This window comes from Carassius auratus, chromosome 32, assembly GCF_003368295.1.
Source record: "Carassius auratus strain Wakin chromosome 32, ASM336829v1, whole genome shotgun sequence".
NCBI lineage: Eukaryota > Metazoa > Chordata > Actinopteri > Cypriniformes > Cyprinidae > Carassius > Carassius auratus.
In genome coordinates, this window is record NC_039274.1 from 22,282,509 (window position 1) to 22,301,272 (window position 18,764).

Below are 18,764 nucleotides of genomic sequence, written 5' to 3' on the forward strand. Positions count from 1 at the left end.
TCACACCATATTATCTCTGCATTAACTTGCAAGGACAACCTTATTAGGCAGTAAAAAAAGTACAATCCTGTGGCATACTCTGATGACAAAACAGGCTTTAGCATTTAAACTGCAGTAATTCCAGAGTAATTTCTAAACTAATAAACAAAAAAACAACAACAACGTAAAAACAATTAAAATACAATATAATACAAAGCAAGCAAACACTATGGCAATGCTGATTTCAGAGGACTTTTGAGTTTACGCTTGACTGATGCAACATGCTGCTAATGTTAGTTTTGCTAACATAAGTTAATCAAAACCACTTTGAATTCAGAAATGTCCAGAATTTTAGATGTTACTCTTGTTACAACCTCAAAGGGAATCTTAAATGGTCTTTTGCTGAGAAATCTGTGAGCAGCTTGAGCCAGAGGCAGAAGGGCTGGATGCGGATTTTACACTACCTGCCAACCAATGGCAAAGTCAGTATGACCCTTCATAGTAAGTTCAGTGCTGTGATGGAAACCTGACCGTGGTTGTCATTTTTCTTTTCTGATGGGCACAGCCCAATGAGATGGTCACAAAGTGTATACTGAACTTTGCAAATGACCATTTTTCCACACTCTGCTCTGGTTTATTGCTTCATTTATTAGACTCTTCCAAGACTCCACTACAGGGTCTTCATGTAAAATGTTATTCTTAATATACAATATTAATATACACCTAAAACTGTGATGATAGCCCTTGAGAATAGAATAGAATATACGCCTAAAACTGTGACGATACCCCTTGAGATGGCTTGTGCCAATCCACTTTTGCTAGCTTTCACAATACAGTGCCACTATGACATGGAGGCATCTAGGGCATAAACAGTCAATCATCTGCCTGCTTGCATTTAAATTTTTAGTGTGTTCTTTTTTTAAACAGAGCAGCAGATAATTAAATATTTTGAAATTGTTTAGAGATGAAAAAACAAGGGTCTGTTTGCTCAGAGAAAGATAACATTCGCCTACTGTAACAAAAGCATGGCTGCTGCTCTAAACAATATTGCTTTAGTGCAGGTCTGCATAATAAAGAGGTTGCTTATGCATATTAATAAGGGCACTTTGCATAATGTCTGCTCCAAGTGACATGCACAGTAGAATACAGACACTCTGTCAGTTGTACTTTACTTAGGTGGTGCATGAATATTGTTATTTCTGCCCACATTGCTCCATACAAAGGTCTCCAGTTAAACCCCCCCCCCCACCCCCTCACCCCATCTTAACTTCACTTAACCCCAAGACCATGGCTTTCCCCCCATTCCAACACACACTTGCATCTCTAAAAACATATAGTAGAGGTATATGTGTTTCCAAACAAGGTCCTCGTTACCCCCCCCCCCACCCTCTTTTCGTTCGTTCAAGCTTTTGGAAGAACTACAGCGACATCTGCATGCATCATGGCTTAAAAGCGCCAGGCAGATACCCGCTGCGAGCGGGCTATTTCTGCCAGGCCGCCACCCCTTTGCCCCACAGCTCTCATTACAGCTTTCATAATCATGGTTAATTGCACCATTCTACATACTCTCAGCATTTGCATATGCTAAGAACCGCCCAAGGGCATTTAGCAGGTGAGATGTAGGCAGGACGGCTATAGTGATTTTGCCGTATGCAATTACAGTAAATAAGCTAGTTTAGAGAAACACAGAATGTAATCTAAATGTGGATGAAAATACTTTTTAATGTACTTGTTTTGTATCCGGCACCCTTTGTGCCACATGTATATAAATTTATGTCTTATAAAATTATATTTTATTTATTCAATATTTTTGGCTTTCGCTTGGCCGTGTATTTAAATATATATATATATATATATATATAAATGTATTTACTATTTATATTACATGTAAATATATTTTTTTCTTCTTTTGATTAAAGAGCCTAATAAACAATGCCGAATTGTTCTCTCATTTTCATGCACTGAATAATCTCTTCCCTTAATTGTCTAACCGTTTGTTTACATTTGTGTGTTTGTGTGTGTGAATGCGCATATGTGTAAAGAAGCTCTTTTATCTATTTTTTCCACAGGACAATTTGCCAGACATAATGATCGTAAGCACATTTAACCAGAAACAAAGAATCAATTTCGCCAAGTGATTCAATACAGGCAATCTCGGCAAGCATACTAATTATGCTCATAGTCTGTTTGATGGTTGGTTGGCAGAGGGGGCAGATGTGATCAAGTGTTGGATTTGTTTCATACAAGGCAAAAGCTTGTGACAGAATGCCCCCAGCGATTCCCACACTTTACTCCCAACCCCGAGTTGCCAGTCAACCACCTCCCGATCTCGGCAGTGCCCAGTGCCAACTTATTACATGCCCACTTCTGTATCAAACATATTTAATGTTTCACAATAGCAATTCAATTTCCCAGGGCTCCTTAATGTACATGATATTTTAAAGTTTGGCTTTAAGGAGTAATGTACAAGATAACATTACACATAAGAATTTCTAATTAAGTATACAGATTTCCTTTTCATGTAAAAGAAACATTTTTTGGCCTTCTTTTTGTAATATATATATATATATATATATATATATATATATATATATATATATATATAATATTCCTGTGATTACGACCAGATGTATCCGTATTAACCCAGCACATAGACAGTACTCTTGTTCCATGGAAGACGCTCAATTAATCCGCATATGGCAGGCTGAGCGAGCCCCTCCTTCTTCTTCTTCTTCTTTTTTTTTTTTTTTTAATTAACGTTGAATTAAAATGAAATGGCAGTATGCTGGAAAGCAGGCACGCAGCTTTGAAGATTGTCATCACATAATGAGTCGCTCTTTCCTTTTTTTAACACTTTGTGCTCCTCATTTACCCACTCCCTGTTCTCCGCTGCCAGTTTGCCTTACCGATTTAATGATATGCAAATTAAATATGCATAAAACCATTCTGCTGTACGATGATTAAGCGCTGAGGACATTAGCAGGTGCCCTGCCATAGGCTCTCTTGTTGTCTTCCCTCCATTTCGCTTCGCCCGCAAACGCCACCTCAATAACAAAGCTCAACACTAATAACAGCAGAAAACTAACCATTTTAATAACGATGGTAATATCCAATCGGCAGAAATTTAATCCCATTCAGCGTTTGTCTCGCCCATGTTTTGTAATATCCACATCCAGGGAAAGCAGAGGTCCTTGGCATTTGAAGGATTTGGTTGCAGTGAGCAGGGAGAGAGGAGATACATGCTGGGTTTTCCTGGGGAGGACTTGGGAGAGACTAGCATAGCCAAGCATTGCAGTTGCTTTTTTCTGCTTGTTTGCATGTGGTATTATGTGTATGTTGGCTTACAAAAAAAAAATTCTCCCTTTCTTTTCCTTCTGCCTCTCCCCCTCTCCCTCCTTGTTTCTGCCAGCCAGTTTTTTTCCTCCTTTTTTTGTAATCCATTTGTATAATGAGGACGAGATGCAATTAACTTCCCCCGTGGAATTAAAATAAAAGACAGATCATCCAAACCTCATTAGCTCCAAACGATTATATCCACACATGTTCCGCGGCGACAATTAAAAAAAAAAAAAAAAAAAAAAACACACACACACAACAACAATTGTGAATTAAAGCACTAATCGCATATGCGACAAATACTTAATTGAATGCGTTTGACGATGCCCCAAAAGATGCCACCATTGCCCAGCCTATCCTTCCTGGTGGCAGACTTGGTTCTGTCATCTTGGTGGTTATGCCAAGGCAGTGTAGGAAGCACAAAGATCTTATAATCCCTCCCTTTGGATGACTTCTTCAATTATTCATATTCCACAACTGTGTCCCTTTGTCCAAAAAAACCGAGAGGCATGAGAACTGCAAGTAAAAGTTTGGAGTATCCAATCGTAATTAGCGCACACAGATGAGCCTCCTTCCCCCACTCTAATTGCGTTAAAAAATTTCGCCATGCATTTTAATCAGTGAAAACGAACTTAAGGAAATAATTTGTTCTCGCGGGTTGCATCGCTGCCCGCAGTTGCCTGTGTGCCCGATGCCCATCGTCTTTGCGGAACCAGTGACGATGTCCCTCCTCCGAACCCTGCAGGTACCAGCTCTCAGAAAGGGCTACTACTTCTGTGGTCGATTTCTATATCTAAATCATAAACAAAAACAAACGGGAGGAGTTTGCCAGTTTCTTGATTGGGTGGCATGCAAAAAAAGTGGGGGGTGCTGAAAACGTTCCCATAGCCCCCCTGCCCCCTTTGGCAGAGTTACAGACAGGCTGGTCTGGAGGTTACCGCCTCCCCAAAGAGTCTGATGGTGTGATTCTGTGCCCCCTCCATCAGGTTCCTGCTTGACTGTTGTGGGTGGCACCCCCCTTGTCTCTTGTCTCCTGTCTCCTATATGGGATGATGGTGTAAAGAATCTACAGTCTTAGCCATTCATCTCCCTGGTGATTGGTGTGAATGTAGATAAATTGTACACGCTTGCCTCCTCCTTCCCTCTCTGGCATAGCCTTGCTTGCTGCTGAAGTGGAGTTACTTCTTGTATTTCCTCTTCTTATTTTGGTTTTTAAAATGTTGATCCTGAGCGACACCTGAAAAAGTCCAGATAGCGGAGAAATAAAAATAGCTTTTCTTTGTTTTGAATTAAAACAATTAACACATTGTTAAGAGAAAATGCATAAATTAAACCCCATCTGGTTAGTCGATTATAATTTTTTGTGCTGTCTCATTAGTATGCATCCTCATGTTTGCTGGTTCTCTTTCTTGCCCCCTTTTTTTGAGCTTTTGTAAACAGCTGCTGTTCTGCCGTTGGCACCGTCGTCCAGGTCCTCTCGTGTTGAAAGGCGATTGGCAGATTGGCAGTATCTGATGCCTCAATGCCTGTGGTATACATTCACTGCATTGGTTGGCAGGCGGTTGACGAGAAGTGGTGGTTCAGAGAGATCAAAATTAAGTAGTAAAGGGAGTGGTATTGGCACAAAAAGATGAACACCTCCCCTTTTCGTATAACAGCTTGCTGCTTTAATTTTGTTTTATCTTATTTTTCTTGTGCCAATTTGTTTTCATTTACAGCCGCCTTGGTGCCTTATTGAATCCGTTGCGCTAATTAGCTGCGCAAACTTTTCTGTTTAATTAGTCAACAAAAGCACCACCGTTGTCTTTGTTTGTTCTTGATTCCAGTTATCTTTGCCAACCAACCGCATCGAGGAAATACGTTCACCTTTTCCATCTTTCCACAACAGATGCCACTGCAGCGATCCTGGGATCCTGTTGAACAGAAAAAACGCCTTGGCATCTCCAGAAAATGTATCGCTGCGAATCGATAGACGCTGAAATGTGCCATATGTATCCATCTCGTGTCTGCAGTATGGTTGCCAGCACGTTGGCATGGCATCTGCTGCATGGCTGGCAGACTGCCTGCTTGGCACAGGAAAATACGCTGCAGGAGAGAAGAAAGCAAGGAAGAGAGAGGGAGGTGCTTCCTTTTGTCCCGCCTCCAATGCCATTCGGTGGACAGCGCCTCCATTGCCAATTTCTCCATAAATGTCTGGATACACTTTGTCCTTTACAGTCCCGTGGGTAAGTGGGGTTTTACCTGACTGCCATTGGCGTCCATTATGATGGCATGCAAGGACTTTATGCTGCTTATGTTGTCTCTCCCACTCCGATGCCAGGCTGGCATTATCGACTTCTTCCCTTCCTTAAATTCCGCACTGAATGTCACCAACGTTCCGTAATCATGAGCAGCAGATGGTATTCCCCTCCTTTTCCTTTTTGCTTTGAGTTAAGGTTTAGCCTCATACTCAAGAACCCCCACCAGCAATCCTACTTTTAATACTAATTGTAAACACATGAAAAAAGACCATTCTTCTTTGCCAAAATGAACCAAAGGGCGTTGGTCTTTTTCTTGTGTCTACCCCCCATACCCCCAACCCGCCCCAAAATCGGGCACCAGTCCACCTTGGTGCTGCCACTGACTGGATGGCACCGTGCCAGCTTTTCACTGCTACAATCCGCATTTGCAGCTTGTTTTATCGCGCTCACCGATCCCCTATCCTCTTCTCGTCTTTTCGCACCCTCCCCTCCATCGCTTTCAGCTCTGCCAGCACATCCCCCTGCCACCCCCCCCCCAACTTTGTTCCATAAGCCTGACATTAATTAACATACGGGTTAATTGATTTTAAGAGCTGATGAATTGCTCATAACATCTGTCTTAGGCTGCCTACCCCACTGCTCTCCCCACAGCACTATTACCCTGGCATCGCCCACTTGTCCACCTTGCCCTTCCCTCCATAGAGGTGCTCAAAGCCCGGCAGCCCAGCATCTGAGGTGAATAGCTCCCTTGTTCCTCTGTATACTGGGAAGGAGGCTGCTTATTTCACTGTAGCTGATCGCAGTTGACATTTGTCATCTGATCTCTGTGCAGAATGTTGCATGGCATTTTGTTATAAATAATCAAAGTCCTCCTCCTAACCACCTCCCACCTTTTTTTCCTCCTCTCAGTCCCCATTCCATACAGTATTTTCCTGATCAACTTAAATCTCAGTGTCTGTCTCCGTTTATGTCTTAATTAGTTTTTCTAATTTAGGGGTATTTTTCATAATGTTCAACAACAAGATTTGATGGGTGTGCCATTTATTTTTATGACAGTTGTGAAATTTTCATCTGCACTTAATTATCTTATGTTGTTTTATGCAAGCCTCATTGTAAATGTTTCTGCAGTTTACCGCTAAATTAACAGTGTCGGTCATATTTGATTAAGCAGTTATCAAAAGTGTAACTATCAAATATTACCACACAACTTGCATCTCCGCTGTTTTGTGTGCGTGTGTTTTTGTGTTGGTATATTTGGATCCGACAAGGCTAAAACACAAGGCTGTTTTGAATTATTTAATCATGTGATGTTCCCCTCAGCTTGGTCTTCTCTCAGCAATTAATTAGTCTACGGCAGTACTCGAATGCAAACAATATCCCCGACTCATTCAGATGTATACATGACACACTTCTTCTCCACATCTTATTTTTGCATGCAGTACTATTTGTTATTCTTAACCACATAATTTAATTAGAAAATGTAACTCTGGAAGTTCAAGTTTTGAATTGCCTTACACAGTCAATATTCCATGGCAAGTATTGCCTTGGATTTTTTCTAGGAAGCAGCATGCGAGTGTGTGTTTCGGGACACTGCCACACGCAGCTCCAGAAAAGCACGATGCAACATTCTTTCCACTTTCTCGTCTTTTGCTTTCTTTTTCATTATTAAATAAAAAAGAGCACAAGGCTTCAGAGGCAACAAGAGGAATCCATTATGCAAATTGTCTGTTATTTGCATAATGTCTTATGCCAGGAATATGCAAATGAAGCATATAATTTATGAGTGCCTGCATCTGTCTGAGAGTGTTCCCATAAGTTACAAAGAGAAGATTTTTTTATTTTATTTTATTTCTCTCTGTTCTTCTTCTCAAACTGGTAAAGATGAGAAGCGCCATACTCACAGAGAACAAACATAAAGTACATTCTCACAGGCTTTGTACCATCAAAGAGTGAGAAACTTGGCAGCTGGTGGCTAGGAGAAAGGGGAGGTGGTGTGCGGATGGCAGATATGGGGAAAGTGGCACAATAAATTGCTTTTCAAAAGGGCGGTAGCAGAAGGCACTTTCCTAAAACAATAACGTGTTAGCATGACAAAAAGGGAAATGCAAATGTCAACAAGCCTCATTTAGGGGGAAGTTGGAAGTCCCCTGCTGTCCCCCCACACTACTGGGTGCTGTCCTGCCCACTTGGCTGGGCGTGTGCCCCTCTGAGGAGCTGCCAGTTTTGCCTCTTCCCCCACAGGAGTGTCTGCAGAGTCATTCGTGATGTTGGCTGCATAGTGCAGCTTAGCTAGAGAGAGGGAGAGAGAGGGATGTAGAGAGAAGCTTCATGAGAAAATGTAAATGCATGAGTACGTAAGTATGTGAGAGCACGGGCTCTTCCAGCAACCAGGAATGCCAATGACGGCTTGGCCAGCACAGCAACGGCGAGAGCAGGACCATGGCTGTCGTTGTCGTCGGACGTGCTCTGCTGTCTGCGATATCACAAATTCCTTCCATTCTTACCTTTTGTGTTTGGCGTCTCGAAATCAACGTCCTGTTTTGCATACTTGTTCTCTCCCTAATGTGACACATTGAGACAAAGCAGAAGGAAGGTTTGTAGTATGGGAAAAACTAATTTATTTTTTTGTACAGTCGAATGGAAAAGTGATAATCTTTTTTTTTTTTTTTTTTTCGTATTTTTCATCACTAGGCCTCTGTTCAAAGTGGACACCCTTTGGATGTTTTTGCTCACTTGCCATCAAATCAGAATTCTTCAGGAGAACTTTCACCAAATATTGTTTTTGGATCGGGATGAAGTTGCCATCATGTTGTATTTGCCGGATTACTCTTTGCCATAGGAATGTTCACTATCCCTTCTGTAATATTTCCACAAAATATTACAGGCAGTTGTGTACTTAACTGCTTTAAGAGCCCATTGTACTCTACGTGACTACTGAGACTGATGATCCAGAGGTCGTGTGGCAGTCAGGCAACGGGTCGGAGCCGTGTGTGGCCATCTGAAGGGGTATGAGAGGGTACCCGGAGCCTGAGCGGGACTGGAGCTGCTGTCCTTGGTTTCAGAGCGAAACGCTGGCTGCGGTGCTCTGTCTTCGTCAGGTCTCCTGCGCTAAGATTCAAAGAGCCATTGTTAATTAAAATGCTGAGATCGTTATCCACATTCGTTTCGCTGGAAGATATGAGTTCGTTTGGGTCGTGAATATTTATTTGCGTGATGTAATTGAGAGCTCTCTTCAATTTTTTTGGGGTAATAGCAATTATTTTTCTTTTTCTTTTTTGTCTTTACATTGCCGTTAAGCCTTTATCTTAATTATGCAGAGCAGACTTTTCATTATTCACTTGCATACTGATGAGATTTGTAAAGAGTTATAATTATTATTTTTAAAGACATTTCTTGAATTAATGGGCTAAGATATATATATATATATATATATATATATATATATATATATATATGTGTGTGTGTGTGTGTGTGTGTGTGTGTGTGTGTGTGTGTGTGTTTCTTTTTTGTACATTTTCTTTTTCTTTTTCTTTTGAACAACTGTTCAAATAAATGTGAATGTGATTTTAATGAATACACAACATTTCTGAACTATAAAGCGGGATTCATACAGAACCAAATAGCATCACTATAACTTGCTCAATTATCAAGCTTTCTCTTGTTGTCACATGATGCTTCTGTAAGCATATGTATCTTCATTTACTATTCCTTCATTTGTTAAACCAAAAAAAGAAAGTTTTAATGTAGTTTGGCTAAGAAAGGAGATTAAAGCATTTTAAATACCTCAATGACATTTGTCCTTTTTCTAAAAATGAACACAGTTGTTTTTTGAAGTCAAAAAGATAAAGACATACTAGTTAAAGACAATTTGCATGAATAAAAAAGCTTACTCATTTAACTCCAGCATGAGTCAGTGGTTCATGAGAGGACACTAAACTACCTTCAGATGGCAATCGAGAGGAGAGACATTGAAATACTGTAGGATTGAGTGATAACAATATTTTAGTTTTTTGTTTGTTGTACTAAAATATTGTACTGCAGCCTAATTAATGCTGGATTATCTAATATTATTGCAAAAATGTATATAGTTTCAAAAATATATTTTTTAAAAGTCAAATCATTTAGTTTTTTGTTGTAATAAATGGAGCATTGCATGTTAACTGTTTTATTGCATTAAATAATTTTTAAGTAGTACTTAAAATGTAACTTGAAATGAAACATTTTGCTAGTGTAAACATTAACAATTCCTTCATAAAATTGAAACATTCTTCTTGTTGTATATATTTCATCCTGATTTACATCTTTTTAAAGAAATTTGTATGCACTGTGTTGTGAAGCTGCATCTATAAACCGTACCACTTGAGACCAATACACTCGCATACACAACAAAAAAATTATACTATGTGCTTGTTAAAATTAGTGCTATAATTGTGAACACCAGATAATTATTCAGTAATCACAATTCATCCTTTTTTTTCACATTTTGTTAATTATGCGAAGCAGCAGGGCCGGCCCTGACCAATTTGCTGCCCTAGGCAAGATTTTACCTGGCGCCCCATGCATCACAGCCCATTTCACCCTGTCATTGTGTTCATGATTTAGCATATATATATATATATATATATATATATATATATATATATATATATATATATATATATATATATATATATATATATATATGTATATATATATATATATATATATATATACACACACACACACACACACACACACACACATAACACATTACAGCAGAACTGTTTCCAACACTCATAAGAAATCATCATATTAGAATGATTTCTAAAGGATCATGTGATAGACTGGATGTCACATGTGACACCGAAGAATGGAGTAATGATGCTGAAAATTCAGCTTTGCATCACATAAATAAATGATAATTTAAAGTATAATAAATTGAAAACAAATTATTTTAAATTGTAATAATATATCACAATATTGCATTTTTTTCTGTATTTTTGATCAAATAAATGCAGGCTTGATGAGCAGAAGAAACTTCTTTCAAAAACATTAAAAATAGTAATGTTTCCAAACTTTTGGCCTGTACTGTATCCCCCCAAAACTGCACAACTGTAGAGTAAAACATTAATAAAAAAAGTGATAATAAAAAATGCGTCTTAAAACTGACATGATTGTACAAAATCACAGTCTGGGGACTCAGAACTCAGAACAACTGCTAATATTAAGTTTAAGGTAAAAACAACTGCCATGAAATTATAGTATCTTACTCCTATGCAATAAATTGTTCTTTCACTACATCTCTTTACCTCTGTCTTCCGTCAAAATCAGGAAACTTTCACCGTGTCTAGAACTTGCGCGAGCTGCCAGGCCCGTTTCTACGAGCTATGTGTTAACACAGTCTACATTGTCTACATTGGATGCAGCGTCGGGCATGCTACACAACAAATTACCATAGACAGTAAAAGAAATGGACACAGCGACTGCACTGGAACTCAATTGAGACAAGTGAAGCCCATTTTTAGCGTTTTTTTAGCACTTTCGTTTCTGACGTGCAGACTCAAAAGAAGCTTGACGACGTCAGCAACCTGTCTGACAGATGTAAATCTTCTAGTAGCTGTGCGTGCAAACTGCCATCGTTAATCTTGCAGAGACGGCGAGCTTGAGCGGGGAGTTCTTTGTCGTGAGTGAGCAGGAGTAAGTATTCTGATTAATTATTTTGTATAGTATTTTAAAATGTAACGCCAGTACGCCATATTAAGTTAATTGCCTGCGAGCTTCTCTTCCTGTCTGTACGGTAATGCGACAGAGAGTCGAGTGGTTATGACACAATCGTTAGACAATTTTTTACAAAAACTGTTTATACAGGGCCATAATGTAGCATAGAAGGTAATGGGGCCCTTTATACATTGTCGTGTATCTTAAGAAATAAATAATGGACAAACGGAGTCTTTAAACACCTCAGATGTAAAGTTATTCGCTGTCAAAGTGACGCCAAAATGAATGGGAGTCAATGGGAATGCTAACGCAAGTGAAGTTCTGCTAAAAGATTGCAGCCCCCACCCGACTTCAACTTCCGGTCGACTTCCTTGCCGCCTGCTAATTACCAACAACTGATCGTGCGCGCGCTCTGTTTCTGACGCACTTCAAGCACTCGATGGGCGGGGGAAGATTGAAGAGCCGGATTTTTTTTTGCTTTATTTGGTAGTATTTCAAATTAATGGTTTTTAAATAGTAGCCTATTATAAAAAAATATATATGTAAAAAAAAAAAAATCACTCGTTAGCATTTCGCAAATCGCCCTTAGCATTTGCCTATACCGCCTATGCCGCAGGCCGGCCCTGGGAAGCAGACAGCTCAATATATGTTTGCATTTCAGACCTCTTCTAGCAGAAAGATTAACATGCATTATCAAATATTCTAATTAAAATAAATAGATAGACAGATGAATATACAGATAAACAACTATGTGTATCTGTGTGTGTGTGTGTGTGTGTGTGTGTGTGTATATATATATATTCAAAATGAAACATTAAAATGCAGTCCATTTATATATATATATATATATATATATATATATATATACACACACACACACACACACACACACACACACACACATACATACAGTACATACACACACACACACACAGATACACATAATTGTCTCTTATTAACTTGAAAATAGAATTTTGGACAGCCAGTGTTAATGCATACTTTCTCACACACGTGTAAATCTATTCTTCTTTCAACTCAGCAGTCGAGTGTGTATCCTTGAATTTCTTTGTGTAAAAAGCACCTCCAGTCTTTTCCTCTCTGTAGCTTGTATACTTGACTGCGATTAACAGTGGACATATAATGAATCAGTGTTTCAGTGTCACACTGTTAACACTGAACAAACATTTCTGTAGTTTGTGGTAATCAGTTGTAATCAAGGTTTTTCACATAGGTGTGTTTTTTTTATAATTGTGACATTTAATGTTACATCTTTTCATGATGAGGATAATCATTACACATTTCATACTGTAGCTGGTGTTTGGCAATGATGGCAGCAGTACTCCAAAATTAATTAAACAAGTTTGTAAACATTTGCAGTGGTACAATACTATTATAGTGTTTTATTATTATTATTTTGTTTTTGTTTTATTGCTAGCACACTGTAACTGATTAATTTGGCCAAATATTCAAAAAAAAAAAATCATTCAATTTTCGAAAAACAAAGACAAAACATTTGTATTTTTGTACATGTTGTACACATTGTACATGTTTTCACACATGTTCCAGTTTTCTGCAAAAATCTACACAAAGGTAAATTTGCACATCTTTTTATTCAGAAAACGCACTATACAGTTACCACAAGAATTACAATATATAAAAATAACACACATTTATGCATGTTATTATGTGTTAAATCAGACTACTCCATGTTGGAGTTTAAATGTTTTTATTTATTTTGTCCTCTCTCTAACATTGGACAATGTTAAATTAAACTTATTGAGTTGCATCAAACTACTCCAATTAGTTCTTTTGGGAGTGTTTTTTTTTTTTTTTTTTTTTTGTCCTCCACAGTATAACTATATTTGCAGCATTGTTGTTTTCTGCTGTTGTTAAAAGGACTGCATCATCCGCAGCTCTAAGAAAGAGAAAACTCACGGAGCTGAAAGGGCTTGAATAAAGCACGTTTGGCTTTTGATAAAAAAATATTATAATATATAGCTCTGAAAGATATCCTTTTGAATATCAGTTATACAAGTATTGAAGGATAAAAGGCTAGAGTTGCTTTTAAATATTCACAAGTCCTTTCCCTCTAGTTGAGTCAAGTCTGGAATCATTTCAGATAGAGTCTGAGTCAAGTCTGAAATCTATAAAAATGTGATTAGAGTCTGAGCCACTAACTCGAGTGCACATCTCTGGCTTGAATCATCAGAATTTGCATCAGTATTGGCCAATCACCCTAACAAGAAACAGCTACTCCATACTGGCTACAAAATTAGTAGTAGCATCCCCACTATTGTGTATTCATATTCAATTCTTTGGGATTTTACCTTTTTTTTTTTTTTCTAGTGCTTTTCATCGACTGTACTGTAAGTGTAAATAGATGGTGTGGTGTGTGATCAGGCAGAACGACAAAGACTTTGTAGATAATGATTTTATTAATTTTATTAATGATTTTAATAATTCACAGAAATATAATATCCAGACGGGTCAGGAGCACACACACACGGTAACATTCACAATAACCGACAAACTAGAACACATTTGACAGGACCTGATATAGGGCAAATAATGATGGGCGGACAGGTGAGCAAAATGAGGTGATTAACCATGGAGACAGAGGGAGGGATGAAGGGGAACTTAGAAGGAGGACAGAGGAGTGGATGTGGGATGGTGACAGGGGAAGTCAAAGGGCTGGCAGGCAGACCAGACAGGTGGAGGTTCTGGCTGAAGACGGACTCCTAGGAGGAGGATGACTAACAGAGTCCAGGGTGGCGATGATGGAGGGAGGAGCCAGGACGACGACAGGAGGGAACCAGAGCAAGAGGAGCCAGGTAGGACCCAGGCCACAGCCATGATAGCGGCCCACAGGGAAGTGAGGAGCAATGGTGGAGGAAGGTGGTGGTGGTGGAGCCTGAGGTAGAGAACGAGAGCCGATGAGGCATGGTGACATGTGGATCCAGAGGGCCAAGGCGGAGCAGATGGCGCTGGCGACTGAAGTGGTGATGGGGATCCAGAAGGTGGAGCTGGAGTGAAGTGAGAACAGGAACAACCAAATATGGACACAGAGGGAGAAACCATAATCAACAGCCCACAGGCGTGTGCCAGTAAGATCTCTTTGGAGAAATGTAATGAAAATAATATTTTCTTAAAACTAATTGTTTAATTTCATTGTATATCCTCTAATTATGTTGCCTGTACAGTAATAGACATTGAGCTGTAAAATTGTACCTTATTGCCTGATTGTGTGTTTTTGAGGGGTTGTGTGACATGTCTGAAGGCTTTTTTATTTATTTTTTTGAATGGTTTTGAGTGGAGAGCTTAATTTCGACCTGAAAATAGGAAGTATGGAAAATTGGGTGAGAAGTTATGAATTTAAGTTTATCTTGGTTGATGTTAATTTTTAGATCATGTTCTTTAATGATGTCAAATCACTCTATTCTTGTTTTATGTAGAAATTTACATAACCCAAAATTTGAAGTTGATAATTTAAAATTTTAATGTATTTATTTTAAATATTATGTAGAGGTGTTACCAGAACTTTCTTAGATAAGTACACTGTAAGTACACTATAAGTACATGTTAGTACACGTACTGTAAAATAAAGTGCCTGTTTTTATTCACTGTCACAGATCTACAGTATACGTTATTGCGTCAAGTACAAGATGCAATAGACCTTCTCAGAAACCTTGTGACAAATTATGTAGTGTCCTTTTATTTCGTTTTACACATTTATTTGAATCAATTCATGAATGTGCAAGATATTATATAATGAAAACCACTCTGGGTCAATGTTACACAATAACCCCAAACTCATATATGTCCATGTCTAAACTTTTATAACATTGAAAATGGCACTTGAAATGCGCTCTTTTATACCACTCAAAAGTGAATGAGACATGGTACTTGATTACGGCCTGATCCGCATGCGCTTCTTTGCATTAACTGTGTACCTTGACCCCACACTGTATGTCACTTGACTAGCATTTATTTCATAAGGTGCTCTCTCCTTAAACTGGCAATCTACCTTCAGTTGTGTGAAGGTTTTAGCATGCAGATTAACTGCTCCACAGAGACAAATAGGCCTAGGTTATAAATAATTGAGGTGGCCTTGGAAAAGATGGAGATTGACATTCTATGAAAGGACCTAGACAGCTCTCTTTTATGGTAATCCCATAAGTGACTCAAAACAATTTAAGTAAACAATCATTCATTCCAGGGTATTTGATGATGCAGTGACGTTCAGTATGTATTTCAGGTGTAGAGATGAACACACCTACATATTTTCAAACCAAGTTTGTGGGTTTTGCACTAGTTGAGGTGTCCATCTGCATGTGTATGGCTGTAGCAGCAGTGCTTTGAAGGTAATACATTTAAAGATGCATCTTTAAAAAAAATATGTTTTACTCCACCTTTTTTTCACTGTTATCATGCTTATTAAAGTCTTGCTACTAAATATAAACAACAAACAAATCAACTAGTTGGTTGTTGGATGACTGGTGTTCGGGAGGAGGTCAATAAGCTTGCCTGTCTCTGGTGAAGCCTGATACTGATCACATTTGAACTTTGGAAAATTGGAAATATGTGAACTAAACATTTCTCAGGTTACGCACGTAACCGTGGTTCCGCGAGGGAACGAGACACTACGTTGGAGGACACTTTGGGAATGCCCTTCAGCGTGACCGGCTCTGAACCACGTGTGTAATCAGTCTAATGGATGGGCGAAGAATCACTGGTGGGGTGACGTAGTGACCAGGTAGCTTACTAGCACGTGTGGTGAAACCAGCATCAGCTTCTAGGAATGAAGCAAGCACTGACAGGGATGCTGGAAGTATTGTCCTGAGTCAGGAACTCAATCTGTGTCAGAGGATGCTTAGGGAATGAATATGCACATGCCACCAGACTTTAAAATATCTGCATAAAATAAAATAGTGTGGAAGAGCACAGCTAAAATGAAAAAAGAAGCCAGGAGCCTGACAAGTAGTCGGGGACATCCAACCCATTGGCTAAATTCAGAAGGAGTGAGTCTTAATCCCCAAGAGAGGGGAAATCAGATGACTGCAAACCTCAGGCATTCCTATAATGAGGAAGGATGGAGATATGTGCATCTTTTAGATCGATCATGTCACACTAGTCCTCCGACTTGATCTGAGACACAACCTGTTTAAGTGTGAGCATGCAGAACTTCAGTCCACCGACTTAGTGGTTTAAAAGACACATATCTAAAAAGACACGCAACCCTTTCTCAGAAGAATGACATACCTGCTGTATGACCCGGACTATGCTATGCTATGCTATGCTTGATGGCCTTCATCCTTAGAGAGTGACTACTTTTGTTCCATTACCAGAGCCTGCTCAGTATGTTTGACTACTGATAGGGACCACCTTGATGGCCTTTGTCCTTAGAGAGTGTCTACTTTTGTTCCATTACCAGAGCCTGCTCAGTATGTTTGACTACTGATAGGGACCACCTTGATGGCCTTTGTCCTTAGAGAGTGTCTACTTTTGTTCCATTACCAGAGCCTGCTCAGGGTCCACCAGGGTGGGAAAGGCCCTATTGAAATGAGGTGGAGGAGAACCAAACTGGATTGTATGGCCTCTCACTACAGTGAGCAGGACCAACTGAGACATGTTTGGTAGTAGTTTTCACGCTGCCAAATAGTCTACTGAGGGAATCACTTTCTCGAGACTGACCACTGGTGTAACCAGAGCGGCTAGCTCTGTGCCCTGAAGCCGCACAACGGCAGCTGCTGTAGAGACCTTAGTGGAGCCTCTTAGCACATCTACGTTTCCGGGCGGTAAATGAGAGAAGCGATCGCCTGAGAGTGCCACTCTGACTCAAGACTCTGCAAAGTATGAGAAGTGACACCTTCAGAATGAGGGACTGGAACACGGTAGGTTGGGACTGCACCCGCCCAGCAGTCCTTGCTGACCTCCTCAACCTCCTCAGAGGAATAGAGGAAAACATGTGCTCTCACTCACAAATTATTATCCCAAGAGCCCTTCCATATCTAACATCTCATAATCAGATAAATATTTCATTTTATTCCTCAGAATTAAATGTAGTCAAACAACCAAACATGTAAACACGGTCTGGTGTAGAAAAATTCACATCAAAAACCAAAATGATGTAATAAACACTTTGCCTCGGCAGAATAAGAACCGCTCAGTCACACAAACAACATCAATCTCCTCGCAGCAACAAACTCTCAGTGCGGCCTTCCAATCCTCAAGAATGAGCTCTAAATCTAGGGAACACGGTTGGACATAGGAAGAGCCGTCTCCAACCCATCCGCCAGATCATGTGCGATCCCATGCCACAGCAGCAGCGGGACCGCAGTCACAAGATCGAAGGCATAGATACACTCCTCGGAGCATACCCAGCTAGGGTGGAGTACTTAACAGTGGGTAATCAGCCCACTGATAGCCGACTGCACAAGCTCCACTCCCCATTAATGCTGCTTTATTATAATATCAGGGATAAAATGCTTGTGTAACTGATGCTTGTCCAACTAGCAAGCTCATTGACACCCTCCATATAAATCTCCTAAGAGAAAGACAGGTAGGGTTTCCCCCCAGGGGGAAGGACCACAGTGCTGGCTTCCAAAACCCCAAAAGTAGGCGCCAGATCTGGTGGTTAAGGAAGAAGATAGGGTCTCTCTCATCTACATTCCCTCCACTGCATCCGAAACCCAAAACTTCTCTAGACTAAAGCTTTGACATAAGGGAGCTTATAAGTGGACAAACAACAGTAAAGACTCACAAACAGATAGCAACTGACACACACACACAGAGCACTTGCTGAATGATAGAAAGCTGACGCTGGTTTCACTGCACATTCTTTTAAGCTTCCTGGTCATTACGTCACCCCGTCCGTGACGTCTCGCACATCCATTGGACTGATTACACATGTGATTTAGAGCCAGTCATGCTGAAGGGTGTTCCATTCAAACCTATATATTTGAATGTTTAGATCACATAACTAGCTCCATATGTATGGCTTTTCTAACATAGAAATATCATGGCCTCCTAACAATCCCCATACCTGCTGATTGGCTTCATCACTCTGTCTCCTCTCCATCAGTAAGCTGGTGTGTGGTGGCCGTTCTGGCGCACTATGGCTGCCGTCGCATCATCCAGGTGGATGCTGCACACTGGTGGTGGATGAGGAGATACCCCCTGACAATGTAAGCGCTTTGAGTGCCTAGAAAAGCGCTATATAAATGTAATGAATTATTAATTATTAATTATTATTATAATTGTGCAACTCCAGTAAGCCTGGGTTGTTTTGTTACATGGTTGAGGTTAGCCTACTTCATTTGAATTATTGCTGACATTTATTTATTTTCACTTAGTTAAGTTGCAACAGGTGATTGTCTTCAGAATTTTTTTTTGTTATACTGGTTTAAATTCTAATTATCTGTATTTACATATTCTGTGGAAGGCGTAGGACCAATAAATGTACATCCAATCAAAACTTTTTTTAAATAGCTTTCCATCCTGCCTGTCAACATA